Below are 14,891 nucleotides of genomic sequence, written 5' to 3' on the forward strand. Positions count from 1 at the left end.
TTGGAAGGGAAAGAGGAATGGAAAGACATCTGTTGAAGCTGTCGTTTGTTATGTTTGCATGTAGCAGGGTGTGGTAGAAGAAAAAACCAATTGGGAAAGATATGTGGCATGGAGAAGCATCTATGGGAACTAGATGGACTTTTATACACTGGACAATTCATCCACTGGACTGACAGTTGTTCCCCAGTTTTACCCCAGTTTATTGCTGTATTGTCACGGAGTTTTATGTACCCCAGTTTACTGTTGAATTTTTATGAAGTTTGTTATACCTCCATATTGTTCCCCTTTCTCCCTCAGATTTTCCCGCCCAAAGTTGTTTGTCACCCTGTCCTCCCCTGCTTTCCCGCTCCTCTGCAACTGATTGGCTACAGTTTGCTGCAGTGCAAAGAGAGCTCCCATTGGCTCTTTCTTCTGGAGACTCCGAAGTTCCACCCGCCTTTTCCCTGCCTCCCTATCACACTTTTCCCTGAGTTGTCAGTTCCATGCTCCTCCCCAGTTCAGAATCCTCCCCTCAGACTTACCTTATTTAAACCCCTGTTGTCCTTGAATAAAGTGGCATTGCTGCACGAACCCTCGACTGTGCCAAGAACCGTTATTGGAGTGCTCGGTCCCATTTCCCATCCCCCTGGACCATGGCAAGTGGCGCCCAACGTGGGGCACAGTTGAGGACTCTCATATTGAGAGAACTCCTGTGTCCTCACCTGGGTTCAGGTGACGCCAGGAGAGGCGATCGTCCTCGCCGGTCCTCCTCAGCAGAGCGGACGGCTGTGGGCTCAGCGGTAGCTGCACGGGTCGACGCACCAGACAGGTGAACTGCTGAGGACATTCCTCACCCTACCCTAACACCCACAGCCCGGCAGAACACCAAAGGGAGGACTTTCCATCAAGAGACTGTTGTTGAGACCTGACTAACATCAACATGGGACTCACACTCTCAACCTCCCAAAAATTTGTATACAGGCGCCTAAAAGACTTTGTAATAGAACACGGTCACCCCTTAGATAAAAAATTGGCAAAATCACTCACCAGATGGCTCGACCACAAGGGTCACCAGCTTGCCGAGGACACCAGCATAGAGCAGTGGCAAGCCATAGGCTACAGCCTCTGGCGGGACAGTGATAAGGGGGACCGTATAGCTAAAGAGGCGCTCATCGCATGGAGGTTAGTTCTGATGGTGCTACAGCACCAGATGATGAACAAGAATATCAGCCTCCCCAAGACAGACACTGAGCGGACAGAGAGGGACACTGAGCAGACAGAGACGGACACTGAGCAGACAGACACACAAGATGGCGGGAGGGGGAAGAAACCATCGTGCCGAATTCAAAATGGCGTCGAGGAGGAGGGACCGAGGGACCACACGGAGAAAAGGCGGGAAAGGACACCGCGGGAAAAATCAGTGCAGGAAAGGAGGAGGCGGGCTCCCTTAGCACCACCCTCCAGGCCGCCTCCACCTCCACCTGATTGCATCAGAGATCCCTCCCCCGGCATGCCCACGAGCACACCCACTTCCTCCAGCCCCGCCTCTTCCCTGGATACATCACCTTCAAGGGGCGGAAGGGAGGCAAAGGACAGGGTCAAGGCGAAGGTCAGGGCCTCCTTCCGGCAAGGTGGCTGCGCCCATAGGCCTCACACCACCGAGGCCTACCCCGCCTGCCGCCACCCTGAACCGGACATAGACTTAATGCAGCACTCCCCTGAATGGTAGCTTAAGCTACCAGATATCTGGAGAGCCTTCAGGGAGGAGGCTGCTAGCGCTAAAGACACTGAATTCCTAAAAGCATTTCCCATCTATGTAGAGGAAGGAAGGGCCCCAGAGTGGCTGTAGGGAACTGGCTATAGAACACGGCTTGCTTAGGCCGTGGGAACATCTTAGATAGTGAGGTTACAGTGCCCTTGTACCCTGTTAGCTGGCTGGTAAACAGGACATTGTGATTAGTAAAACAAAAAGCAACTGAGTACCACCTGTGTCAACAAAGAAATGAGTAAGAGGTGAGATCAACATTTAAGCAGAACCAATAATGAGCTTAGCTTTTGCAAGATGTATGAACTAATTATAAAGCGTATATTAAGCTGTTAGCAATGATCAATAAACGAAGCTTGCTGATTCTCATATTGAGCGTCTCATTCTTCCCTCGTCACGACAAATGGCACCCGAACAGGGACTAAGTTGAATCTGCGGTCCCCGACGCTTGAACAGGGGGTAAGTCAAATCTGCATCCCCCAGGGGCTAAGTTAAATCTATATGCCCCAAGGGATTAAGTTGAATCTGCGGTCCCCGAAACCTGAACAGGGGGTAAGTTAAATCTGCATCCCCCAGGGGCTAAGTTAAATCAGTATGCCCCAAGGGACTAAGTTGAATCTGCGGTCCCTGAAACCTGAACAGGGGGTAAGTTAAATCTGCATCCCCCGAAACCACGGTCTGACGCAGTAGCCGGTCGGTCCTGAAGCAGCACAAGAGGCGAAAGAGCTGGACTCCGCGCCCCAGGCGACCTTACAGAAGGGTCCTGACCGACAACACCGTCGACGTCTTGTAAAAGGCTGCAACAGCGCGCTGAAGATTTATAGGTATGGAAAGACAAGCGGTGTTTTTATTACTCCAGTGCTTTTTAGAAAAGCGGGGACTTAAGGGTATAGCTTTGAAAAAAGAATTACCAAGATTGCTTACGACGAGGGTTGCTAAAAGTTGTTTTGTGGACCCTAATACAGTTTTTGATGAAAGAGAATGGAGACGTTATGAGGTTAAGTTGTGGGAGGTTGACGCGGAGACGGAGCTCAATGTAACATGACAGAAGTGGAGAAACTGCCAGGCCAACCGGACAAGACGCCTGGACAGGTGAGCCACCGAGAACAAAAGGGATCTAATGTTGCATCTATATGGAAGTCTATCCTGCTTAAAAAAGGAAGAAAAATTAGACGAACTGGCTTTGTGGCAGATGCTGCTTTCATGTAAGGGCCAGGGATATGAAGCGAACACTGTAACTGCCTTTACTATCTCTACTTGGAAAGAACTTAGTGATAAGCTCTTTACTGCTGCCTCTAAGGGAGAAAAAGTTGCTGCTTCCCTCCTTACAACTTGGCGATTGTTATCTGGAATAGTAAAAGGCATTAGAGCACAGTATGAGGACATTAGAATGCTACTAGATACCATCATACAGAGAAATCGTGTAAAAAGGGAGTTGAGTGGAGTTGAAGGGAGACGGAGCGGGACAAGAAATCACGGATCGGAGCCGGGGACAACCGAGTGGCCCCGCCAACATGAACGCGGTGCTAGCATCTCGGCAATACATATCCAGGACGATCGGAGATGACGGTTGCAGTGTGAAAGTACTGCTGATGGACCAGAGATGAACTTTATGAGCACTATGACTGAGTTCCACCTTAAGACATTTCCAGCTTTTCATCTGAACTGTACTGCGGGACTGCACTGTGCGTTTGTGGCTGTGTTCACGGTGTTGTGTGCTTATGCCGCCGTGCCGAGTGAACCCGTGCTGGCGCCGGGTCTGTCCACCTGTGGCAGGTGTCTACGGGGCGGTGCCGGGCAGCGGAGCAGTGGCGGTGGTCGCGGCGCCTGTGCGGAGCGTTGCGCCCGCGTGCGTGCACACCGGCGGCTCCAGGTGCGGCGAGCAACGGGGGGGCTCTGTGTCTCCCACACTGCTGACAACCATGGTCCTGGGGGGTGTGCGTTCCCCTTCCCTTCTTTGCAGCGAGTGTTTTTTCCCTGGTGCCGCTCCTCTTCCTAGAGCGGCGAGTTAATGATGGTAGCAAAAGCCTTGAGGGGTGCAGCTGGAGGAGGGGGAAAGCTGTTTCTCCTTTTCCCCGTTAGACCAATCACCCCCTCTCTGAAACTGTTTGCAGCTGTTCTCTCCCTCTCCTATGTTTTTGTCTTTTCTTAAGCAGACTCTGTGATTAAGTTAAGTTCCTTCTGCTGATTTTCTTTGGGTGAGCCCGGTCCCTCCTCCCCCTCCTTCGTCCTTCGACAATGAGGGGCGGGGGGGAGGCAAAGACGGTAAAACACAGAAAAAAGGGAAAAGAGAAAAAACAACTTAAAATTAACAATATCCCAACTTATAAATCAGATAAGATTGCACTGTTTTTACAACAATAGGTGTTACGCATGCAGCGTGCTCATGGCATTCTCAAATGTTTTCTTCAAAAACAGAAAGGGAGACTGATGAAAAATCCTTTGAAGTAAGATTAGAAATAATGCAACATCCGTGCTTAGGCTTTTGCATATTACAGAAGGTTATTAAGAATTTCCTATAGCTTGCTATTTCGCATCTCTTACATGAAATTTGGCTGTTTCCCCCAGGGGCAGGGTGCAGGTAGAAGATTTGGAGACGGAATGATGAGACAGAAGGGGACATAGTCTTGCCCCCTGCAAAAGTAGTTTTATTGCCTTTATGACAGAATATCATTGCTCTATGAGAAGGGTTGAAGATTTCCAAGATAATATTCTGTTCTTTCTTGCTGTATCTGTCTTTTACATAGAGAGTTATGCAGGATTTGCAGATTGCTGATGACGGCTATGCCATAAATTTCCTTTGAATTATGAAACTGATAAGAAGTGCACAGTCAATGACTACTTGAAAATGTGTGTGATTGAGGAGCATGTTTGAGGTGGCCACCTGAATGTGGTGTGAAAGAGAAAAGCTACATGAATGTGTGACTGTGTAAACTTAAAAATACCTTCTGCCGGTGTTAAGATTTTAGAGGTGTGTAACATGATTCTGTTGAACCATAGTGAATCCTTATTCTGAATGGTATATGAATTCTTCAAATTCCCACCGTGAGTGATGAGGTTTTAGTTATTTCTAGACTAGCCCTGTCCGGCTAGCTGTATGATCTGAACTGAAGTTAAATAAGAAGTTCTTACAAAAATTTAATATTCTATTACAGCCTTGTATGAAATTTATGCAAGTTAAGTCTCAGGTGGAGTTTTTCCACTGCTGTTGTTCCTTAGCTGTGTAAGCTGGGCAGGAGACCACTAGTTTTAGAGCAAGTAAAAATCATAAGCCAGCAAACATCAGTGCAGACTGCAAGGTTGGCAGAGCCCGAAACAAAATACACCACTATGCATCCAGGTGCCCGGGAACCATTCTTACAATTCGTGGAAAAGCTGCAAGATGCTGTAGAGAAACAAGTTTTGTGACAGATACAGAAGTTGCGAGTTACATAACTAGCTAGAGATAATGCAGGCTTGTGCCAGGGTGAGGTCCTTAGACCATCAAATAATTGCATTTGCATCTGCTATGGCAGTAGTGAGGGTCGTTTTGAGCTTTTCTGTGTTTTCCAGGATTTAAATCAGGAGTTGTCGATGTTGCTGCCTTGTTTGCTCAGCTCGTTGCAGGGGCAGACTGTCAAGGCCATCCTGCGTGCCTTCTCAAAAACATCTGTAGTGTTGTGGATAGTGTGTCTTCAGGCCTCCTGGCTGGAGGCCAGAGCAGACCAATTATGTTGATCAGTGCGACCAGAGCTGAAGTGTTGTTTTAAAGAATCCTTATATATTGTCTTCAAAACCCCTCCCGTGCAACAGCTGGTAGCAATATTAATTGTAAAACGGCTAGTCTCTCCTCCTTAAAACATGCCCTACCCATTGTAGCTGTGTTCTCAGCAAAATAGCCTCACTAATTGTGATTAATCCTTGTTTTATACCAGATGTATTGCTTGCCTAATTTGACTAGTGAATGTTTAGGGTTGTACGAAGGCAACCTGTATTCTTTGTGATGCTCAAAACTTGCTGTTAATTGTCCAAACAAACAAACAAACAAACTTCTATAGTCATTCCAAGAGTTAAGGTTGTGATATTAGGAGGTACTGCTTGGTTAGAACATACAGATCCTGTGTGACTTAAACAATGGCTCCTACCTACAGAACAGCTGTTGGCCCTGCAACAGCTTGTCAGAAGGCAGCTTGATTCTGATTACATTGAACCATCTCAGAATCCTTTAATTACCCCTGTGTTTGTGATAAAGAAAAAATCTATGAAATGAAAACCTTTGCATGATCTCAGACAGGTTGCTGCAATCATGGTTAGTAAGCATTGGCTTACTGACCCCTTCTGTGCTTTCTGCTGAATAACCCATTGTTATTATTGATTTGACAGGTTATCTTCTCACAATCCAGATAGACCCCAGTGATAGAGAAAAAATGTGCATTTCTAGTTCCATCTATTATTCGTGCAGAACCTTATGAGTGTTATCCACAGAAAACCCTCTCCCATAGAATGAAAGGCTTTTCTATAATTTGTCAGTGGTTTATGTTTCCAATGCAATTTTCTGACTGTCTTTGTTGTCATTATATAGATGATATTTCTGCTAGCTGTAACCACTGAGGATCAGCTGGGTGTGTTGGACACTGAAACCAGAAAGAGTCTACAATTCTTTGGCCTAGTAGTTGCTCCTGACACGGTGCAGTGAAAAGTACCCTGGAAATATTTAGGGTTCATGTACACAAAAAGCAGTCATTTCTTAACCAGTTATGCCAAGTCTTAATTTTCAAGCGTTGTTTGTACTCTAAAGAACTCCTTTGCAGAGGATTGTTCCAGCAAGTTTCCTATGCTTCGATCCAGTGCAGTTTCATAGTTTTTTACCTCTTTTACAGTTTTGGGAAAAACACGCTGTGCTTGGCCAAAAGCCTCCTTTAAGCTGATGGTCTTGTGGTCCCTGTGGGAGCTGGGGGCGGAGCGCAGCGTGCAGGTGTGGACTTTGTCCTTCTCACAGTAGCATTCCAGCAGTTTACTGTACTGGGGGATTTTCTCTCAACCAAAACCTGGGCACCACAGAGCCCCACCAGGACGTAGTTTTTTCTGAGTGTTCTTTGTGCTATGCTTACTCAGGTGGGCTTGGCACAGGGAGACCTTGCAGGTCAGGCAAGTCTTCATGGCTGAACGGGGGCCTGTGGGGTAAAGGCAGAGTGGGCACTGGGAAGGGCCCTGCTGGCATATTTCTGTTCCTTCTGTATGCATGCACTCCTTGCAGAAGCTGTGACCGCACCCCAGAGACATAGGGTTCCTGTAAATGTCCAGGCAGATGGGGCATGTCAGTTCGTCCTTCAGCCTGGCCTCAGCACCCACCTCGGCCATGTTGCCTGAGCTTCGTGACAGGGCTGAGAGCAAGGAGGAGGGCACTGGTGAGGAACTGAGAGCACAGCATACAGAAGCCTTCAGATGTCGATTTAGCTTAATTCATTCTATTGCTCGCTCAGTTGTTGTCTCTTGTCCGGATTGTCGTCGTGCTTGTACTGTCTATTTTAGTACTAACCCTCGAGGTCTTACTCTGGCAAAAGATCCCCAAGAGTTAGATTTAATGGGATCACTGTATATACATAACACAAGTGGTAATGGGACTCAAACCTGTTTTATGTTGAGATTATTTCAATCTACATTAAGTGTTTATCAAAACCAAGACTTGTCCAGCTGGCACAAACTGCCTAGCCTGTACACAAAAGAACTGTAGAGTCTGAGTGAAACAGTAGAACACACAAAGAAAGTAACAATAACAACTAGTCCTATAGCCTTGTGGCTTCAATCTATTTTTGGTTCTATGTCTGAATGGGTTTTAAGTTTTGTTAAAGAAAAACCTACGATGGTTGTTGACAATTGTTGTAATTTTAGTAATAGTTCATATTGCTTTTTCTTGTATTGTTAAATGTGTAAGTGCTATAACAGAGAAAACATTATTAGCCCAGAATAAAAAAACGGGGGTATTTGTAGGGAATTGGTTATAGAACACGACTTACCTAGGCCGTGGGAACATCTTAGATAGTGAGGTTACAGTGCCCTTGTACCCTGTTAGCTGGCTGGTAAACAGGACATTGTGATTAGCAAAACAAAAAGCAACTGAGTACCACCTGTGTCAACAAAGAAATGAGTAAGAGGTGAGATCAACATTTAAGCAGAACCAATAATGAGTTTAGCTTTTGCAAGATGTATGAACTAATTATAAAGCATATATTAAGCTGTTAGCAATGATCAATAAACGAAGCTTGCTGATTCTCATATTGAGCGTCTCATTCTTCCCTCGTCACGACAAGTGGCGACCAATATTGTACCCCATGCTAAAAGATATGAAAAAGGCCATCGTCGAGTATGGGTTGGGGGCACCCTTCACCATCGAGTTGCTAGAATCCTTCTTCCTGGCCTATAAGCTGATACGTTACAACATAAGAGCAGTGATAGGAGGACTCTTTACAACAGTACAGTCCTCAGTATTTGAGGCAGAATGGAAAAAATTAATCACTGCATATGTCAATGACAAAATGGAAAGAAGGGGAATCCCAATTCAGCAGGCAATAGACATGCTCTATGGGGAGGGGAACTATTCGAGTAGGGGGGATCAAGCTCGAATTGACCCCAAATTTTTAGAAGCGACTAAAGAATTGGCATTAGAGGTCGTGAAAAGGGTGACACTTATTAACCAAGGCCCAAAAGAACCTTTTGTAGAATTCATAACCAGGCTAAAAGAGGCAATCAGCAGGCAGGTCCACCAAAAAGAGAGCCAGGAAATTTTATTCAATAAATTGGTTATCAAAAAGGCGAATGAGGACTGTCAGAAAGCTTTGAAGATGTTAAAGGATCCCTCCCTACTCGAAATGATAGACGCTTGTAAAAATATAGGTTCCAATTCCCATAAAGCACGTCTATTGGCTGCCACTTTCATGGGTCCCCAATCATGTTTCAATTGTGGTGAAAAGGGACACTTCAAAAAACATTGTCCTAAGTTAGTCCCCGAACCAAATTTGCCTAAGACCCTATGTTGGAGGTGTGGGAAGGGCCGCCATTGGTCTTCTAGTTGTAGGTCAATGACCAATATCAATGGTGAGCCCCTTCCCCCCAGGAGGTCCCCAGAGCTGAGGAAAAGGGTAACCTTCCAATCTTTGCCCGATCTTCGCCCTTGCTCCTGTGAACATCAGGGAAACGGGGAGCAGAGCGCCCAGGGGGGCGCGACGACACAAATAACCCCTGCTCTCTGCTCCATCCTGCACCCAACACCGTGCCCAGCTACCCCATTACCCAAGAGCCTCCGACAGACCTCATTCCTGTTCAGTGTGATCCTTTAAATTCAGCAGATCCTATCTCAGTTAAAAACCAGTGTGTTCCCCTAAATTGGATAATCCTTTCCGTTACTCACCCATCTACTCACCTAAGCTCCTATGAGTAGGTCAGGATTAGACCATCTGCCCCGGTCAATCCAGATAAGACTTACCTGATGATATCGCACTTTTCAGCAGTGGCTAAGGGAATAATTGTAGTGCCTACTCTCCTGACGGGACTGACGAACACAAATATAGCTATATGCCTAACTGTGCATCTCCCTCCCATGCAGTTGGAGGACCGCTTCCCTGTGGCGAAGATGGTCTCCACCGACGAGCTGCTCTGCGTGGTGTCCCCAGATGAGGAGCGGAGGGAGGGATCACTGAGGGAAGTCCACTGGACAACCTCGGTGAAGACCTCTCGCCCTCTTCTAACATGTCTCATCTACTTTTCTCAACCTAGGCACCCTCAGAAAGTCAAGGTGGAAGGGTTACTCGACATGGGGGCGGATGTCACCATAATTGCCTCCAAGGACTGGCCGTACGGCTGGCCAGCCCAGACCACTAACATCAGAGTCAGCGGTGTAGGGGGATCGCAGTACCCCGTCAGGAGTAAAGAGGTAAAGAGGAACTCCGAAGTTCCACCCACTTTTTCCCTGTCTCCCTATCACACTTTTCCCTGAGTTGTCAGTCCCATGCTCCTCCCCAGTTCAGAATCCTCCCCTCAGACTTTAAACCCCTTATTTAAACCCCTGTTGTCCCTGAATAAAGTGGCATTGCTGCACGAACCCTCAACTGTGCCAAGAACCGTTATTGCAGTGCTCGGTCCCATTTCCCATCCCCCTGGACCGTGGCAGCAGGGAGATTGCCAAAACTGAAACCAGTACACAGTTGAAAGCTGAACAAAACAACATTTATTCCAAAGAAAGTAGCAAACAAAATGAGAAACCGAGAGACAGAAAAGAGAAGGGAAACAAGCCCCCAAGACAACCCCCCATTCACTCAAGTGTTACTTACCAGGTTGTCTTACTGACCCCAGAATGCTTAGAATTCCCCATAGCAGAAGCTGCATCCTCATTATCCTCAATGAGCCAATTTTCATTAATGTGAGGAAAGTTGAGAGACTGTAGAAACATCAGTTGAACTTCAAAGTCTCCTGGTTTCTGTCTCTCCTCAGACTTAGAATCAGGGTTAGGGTTAGGGTTAGGGTAAGGGTTAGGGGTTAGGGTTGGGGTTAGGGTTAGGGTTAGTCAGAATCTGTCTCAATGCGCGATCTAACTATCGTGGGTTTACCCCATTCCAGGAACGCAAACCGTAAACCCTAAAACCTAAACCCTAACCCTTACTAACCTTAACCCTAACCCTAACCCTAACATCTCATAGCAGAGGGAGGGAGGGGCCTGATTCCTCATCAGATATATCAACAGTCAAAAGCCTGTAAGCTCAGCTCTTGCCTTTTCAGGGTTTCACACCGTCAGCACTGGAGGGAGGGAGGGGCCCGACTGCTCATCAGAGGTATCATGCAAGTCAAAAACCTGAAAAGTCTCCTAGAATGCATAAATCATTAACCATTTCAGTCTCTGACAATTGGTGACTATATACATCTGTCCACTCTCAGCTTTTCTTTCTCTTACTCTCCCTTGCTCTTATCCTGCCTTTCTCTCCCCTATGCATTTTCTTCCCCCCCCCAAAGGTTATCTCTGTGTCACATTGTGGTATGACAGCACCCAAACTGCTAGCATGCCTGTTGATACAGAATTGTTAAAATAAACCTTGCCAGTATATGTTTTCAGACACCGATTATTTAGTGTCGCTTCATTTTAATCCAGCCCAAGGGAATTATTAATAAAAACCTGAGTTACCCCCTCTCCCCTTTTCCTGGGGCGGGTTGTAACACCAATCAGCACTGACTCCGCCCAGTAGGCGGAGTCAGTGACGCAGAACAATCAACACGGACTCCACCTCTTGACTCCACCCAGTGGGCGGGGCCAGTGCTCTATAGAAGCAGAGTACATACTGGACGGTGGTGGGTATTCAGCCAGACACGCAACAGAACAACAACAGCAAAAGCAGAGACCCAAAAGAAAAAGCAAAAGATTCTGACAGCGGTGGGCCCTGAATCGGGCTTATAGTCCGAGAGGGGTTTACTGGGCACCACTGCGTTCCTGGAATGGGGTAAACCCGTGATAGTTAGATCGCGTATTGAGACAGATTCTGAATAACCCTAACCCTAACCCCAACCCTAACCCCTAACCCTTACCCTAACCCTAACCTTAACCCTAACCCGAACCCTAACCCTAACCCTAACCCTAAACCCTAACCCCAACCCTAAACCATACCCTAACCCTAACCCTAACCCTAGTAGCTTGCAGTCTCTTTTTTAAAGTTAGGGTTGGGGAACTGGTTTTGTGCATAGCTTGCAGTCTCTTTTTTAAGGTTAAGGTTAGGGAACAGGGTTTGCACATAGCTTGCATTCACTTTTTTAGGATTTGGGTCAGGGAATCGGGTTTGCGCATAGCTTGCAGTCTCTTTTTTAAGGTTAGGTTCAGAGAAAAGGGTTTGCGTATAGCTTGCAGTCTCTTTTTTAAGGTTAGGGTTAGGTAACAGGGTTTGCACATAGTTTGCAGTCTCTTTTTTAAGCTTAGGGTTAGGGAAGAGGGTTTGCGCTTAACTTGCAGTCTCGTTTTTAGGGTTAGGGTTAGGGAAAAGGGTTTGCGCATAGCTTGCAGTCTCTTGGTTAGGGTTAGGGTTAGGGAACAGGGTTTGCGCATAGCTTCCAGTCTCTCTTTTAATGTTGGGGTTGGGGGACAGTGCTCTATAGAAGCAGAGTACATACTGGACGGCGGTGGGTATTCTGCCAGACGCAACAGAACAGCAACAGCAAAAGCAGAGACCCAAGAGAAAAAGCAAAAGATTCTGACAGTGGTGGGCAGTGAATCGGGCTTATAGCCTGAGAGGGGCTTATTGGGCACCGCTGAGTGTCCGGAATGGGCTAAAACCGCGATTGTTAGATCGCGCCCTGAGACAAATTCTTCCTAACCCTAACCCTAACCCTAACCCTAACTCTAACAGTAACCCTGTCTTTTGCTAACCCTAAACCTAACCCTAACCCTAACTTTTGCTACCTCTAACCCTAACCCTAAATTTCCTAACCCTTTCTAACCCTAACCCTAACTCAAAACCTAACCCTATCCCTAACCCTAACCCTAACCCTAACCCTAACCCTAACCCTAACCCTAACCCCTAACCCTAACCCTAACCCTAAATCTAACCTTAGTAGCTTGCAGTCTCTTTTTTAAAGTGAGGGGTAGGGAAAAGGGTTTGCGCATAGCTTGCAGGTTTTTTTTAGGGTTAGGGAACCGGGTTTGCTCATAACTTGCAGTCTCTTTTTTAGGGTTAGGGTTAGGGAAAAGGGTTTGTGCATAGCTTGCAGTCTCGTTTTTAGTGTAAGGGTTAGGGAAAAGGGTTTGCGCATAGTTTGCAGTTACTGTGTGGACCAATCAGCACTGACTCCGCCCAGTAGGCAAAGTCAGTGACGCGGACCAATCAGCACTGACTCCACCTCTTGACTCCACCCAGTGGGCGGGGCCAGTGCTCTATAGAAGCAGAGTACATACTGGACGGCGGTGGGTATTCTGCCAGACACGCAACAGAACAGCAACAGCAAAAGCAGAGACCCAAGAGAAAAAGCAAAAGATTCTGACAGCGGTGGGCAGTGAATCGGGCTTATAGCCTGAGAGGGGCTTATTGGGCACCGCTGCGTGTCCGGAATGGGCTAAAACCGCGATTGTTAGATCGCGCACTGAGACAAATTCTTCCTAACACTAACCCTTACCCATACCCCTAACCCTAACCCTAACCCTAACCCTAACCCTAACGCTAACCCGAACCCTAACAGTAACCCTGTCTTTTGCTAACCCTAAACCTAACCCTAACCCTAACCCTAACCCTAACCCTTACCCCTAACCCTAACCCTAACCCTAACCCTAACAGTAACCCTGTCTTTTGCTAACCCTAAACGTAACCCTAACCCTAACCCTAACCCTAACTTTTGCTAACTCTAACCCTAACCCTAAATTTCCTAACCCTAACCCTTTCTAACCCTAACCCTAACTCAAAACCTAACCCTAACCCTAACCCTAACCCTAACCGTAACCCTAACCCTAACCCTAAACCCTAACCCTAACCCTAACACTAAACCCTAAACCAAAAGGAAACTTCCTTTGCTATGCCTACTGGGCGGAGTCAGTGCTGATTGGTGTTACAACCCGCCCCAGGAAAAGGGGAGAGGGGGTAACTCAGGTTTTTATTAATAATTCCCTTGGGCTGGATTAAAGTGAAACGACACTAAATAATCGGTGTCTGAAAACATATACTGGCAAGGTTTATTTTAACAATTCTGTATCAACAGGCATGCTAGCAGTTTGGGAGTTGGGCTATCAGTTGGGAGGCATGGCTGAAAACAGGAAACAACAGCCCTAATTCCCAGGAAAGAAAGCCTGGAAGCTTTGGCTTTGTGGTGCAGTTGGTGGGCCACACTGGGCACTCCATGGGCAGGCAGCAAGAGTTTTCTGGATCTGGGAGTCAATCTGGGGGCCTCGGAGTGTTTGAGGGGAAGTTGGGAGTGTCCTGTGGGACCAGGATGGGATTTGAGGGCTCCTGGAGGGGCTGGGACGGGTGTATACTGTGGGCATTGTCTAGTATTGATGGGGGTAATCAGTGAGCTGACTGTTTCATAATCATCCAAATTTTAACATACAATATGATTATTAGAATAAAAAGCAAAAAGGTAATATCACCAAAACAGTAACAGCTCTTGGTTGAAGACTGGTTTCTTCTTTTTCTCCAGTGATTTTAATTCTTTTTCGTCTGGGTTTTAATCCCATCTTTGGCATTTGGCTGCCAACATTTTGTCCCCATATCCATTGGAAATTGTATTAACTGTTGATGAGAACAAAGTGGAATCCCAAGGTATGTGATATATTGATAGGATTTCACTGGTTGGCTTTTAATTTGTCCAGGTTTATCGCCATAATGCTTCTGCTCTTTAACCACTTGAATCAGAATGAATTGAGTTGTTTTCTGGGTCGGGTTCTCTTTTTGAGTCCAAGGGTTTTTAGTGGATTCAGTATCAGGCACAAAGGAAATTGAGGGAGGTAAAGAATAATCTTCCCTTTGTTCATTATCACAGGGATCACTCAGTCTATTTTCATTAATGTGAGGAAAGCTGGGAGACTCAAGAAACATCAGTTGAACTTCAAATTCTCCTTGTTTCTTTCTCTCCTGAGACTTAGAATCAGGGTTCTCTGTGGTTTCCCAAGTCTCAATGCCAGGGTAAGACACTGGTTTATGAAGTTGCCTGACCAAACCAGGAGCCTGTTTTTTTAGCAACAGTTTTCTCTCTGCACTCTGGCGCAACAAGACTTTGAAGGTGGTCGACCTCAGTTTGAAGCAGCTCATTTTTAGCAACAAATTTATCCGATTTTTCTCCTGTTTCCCTCTCAAAGGCTAACGATGACTTCAGCACCACATTTTCTGATTTCAAAACAGTAGATTCAACATCAGAAATCCATTCAGGACTTCCCTGTTGTAGTGGTTTGGATCTTATTTTCCCCCAGAGGCTAAGAAAAGTGGTAGACCCCAAGGGGTGGAAACCCCTGGAAGTTTTGGAGATGTTTTCTCCATGGGCACAGAGCAGCAGCCGGCACTGACCAGAGAAACGGTGGGAGAGAGCCAGGAGATAAGGACCTGAACTGAAGGAGCAGCAGAAGCAACATGCAGCACCGGAGAAAAGACTCCTGGAAGGAGACCTGGGAAAAAGAGAGCCAGCAGCCTGGGAGACAAGAGTTCTGGGGGTA

General features: G+C 46.6%; 1 long non-coding RNA gene across 1 annotated transcript; it reads right to left on the bottom strand.

The window, feature by feature from the left end:
* Positions 1–12,057: 12,057 nt before the first annotated feature.
* On the bottom strand, positions 12,058–13,225 carry LOC127472627 (uncharacterized). Its single transcript, XR_007905093.1, has 3 exons — positions 13,209–13,225; positions 12,133–12,257; positions 12,058–12,068 (listed from the first exon to the last, which is right to left on the bottom strand). It is a non-coding gene; the product is annotated as an uncharacterized LOC127472627 (long non-coding RNA).
* Positions 13,226–14,891: the final 1,666 nt, after the last annotated feature.

This window comes from Manacus candei, unplaced genomic scaffold, assembly GCF_025592945.1.
Source record: "Manacus candei isolate 608988 ecotype Guabito, Panama unplaced genomic scaffold, ASM2559294v1 h1tg000029l, whole genome shotgun sequence".
Taxonomy (NCBI): domain Eukaryota; kingdom Metazoa; phylum Chordata; class Aves; order Passeriformes; family Pipridae; genus Manacus; species Manacus candei.